Here is a 768-nt window from a genome sequence, read left to right as displayed (position 1 = left end):
GATAACACAGTGACCGCATCATCATTAAAAACACCAGTTGCTTTCATCGGCTTTGTTCTTATGACTTGCCACTGATAATTATTCAGTGACATCTCTTCTATAAACTTATAAGCTGCTTCAAGTGTTTTGTTATTTAGAGTCCCACTGGTGGCTGCATCGATCAATTGCCTAGTTCAGGGGTTCAAACTGTTGTAGAAAGTTTGAACCTGTAGCCATAGAGGTAACCCATGGTGAGGACACCTTCTCAATAAATCCTTATACCTCTCCCATGCATCATATAGTCTCTCTAAATCCATTTGCACGAAGTAATAGATATCATTCCTCAGCTTGGTTGTCTTAGCCGATGGAAAATATTTTAGCAAAGATTTCTCGGTCATTTGATCCCATGTAATGATAGAACCTCGTGGTAGGGAGTTCAACCACTATTTAGCCTTATTTCTCAATGAGAAGGGAAATAACCGAAGGCAAATAGAATCGTCAGAAGCGCCATTAATCTTGAAAGTGTCACAGAATTCCAGAAAGTTGGCCAAATGAGTATTTGGATCCTCATCTTGCAAGCCATTGAACTGAACGAATTGTTGGATCATTTGAATAGTGTTCGGCTTTAGTTTCGAAGTTGTTCGTAGCAATAACAGGTCTTACAATACTTGATTCAGCCCTGGTTAAAGAGGGCTTGGCATAATCATACATAGTACGACAAGCAGGATTTGGATTTGTAGGATTCACGGCAACCACAGGGGGTAGCTAATTATTTCGATTATCAGCTAT

General features: G+C 39.7%; 1 non-coding gene across 1 annotated transcript; it reads left to right on the top strand.

The window, feature by feature from the left end:
- Positions 1-222: 222 nt before the first annotated feature.
- Positions 223-329, top strand: LOC128289629 (small nucleolar RNA R71). The gene has a single exon (XR_008279273.1). It is a non-coding gene; the product is annotated as a small nucleolar RNA R71 (small nucleolar RNA).
- The last annotated feature ends 439 nt before the right edge of the window (positions 330-768 follow it).

Source organism: Gossypium arboreum, chromosome 2, assembly GCF_025698485.1.
Source record: "Gossypium arboreum isolate Shixiya-1 chromosome 2, ASM2569848v2, whole genome shotgun sequence".
Lineage (NCBI taxonomy): Eukaryota > Viridiplantae > Streptophyta > Magnoliopsida > Malvales > Malvaceae > Gossypium > Gossypium arboreum.
The sequence above is the reverse complement of the archived record's forward strand: the minus strand, read 5'-3'. Positions and strand labels throughout refer to the sequence as shown.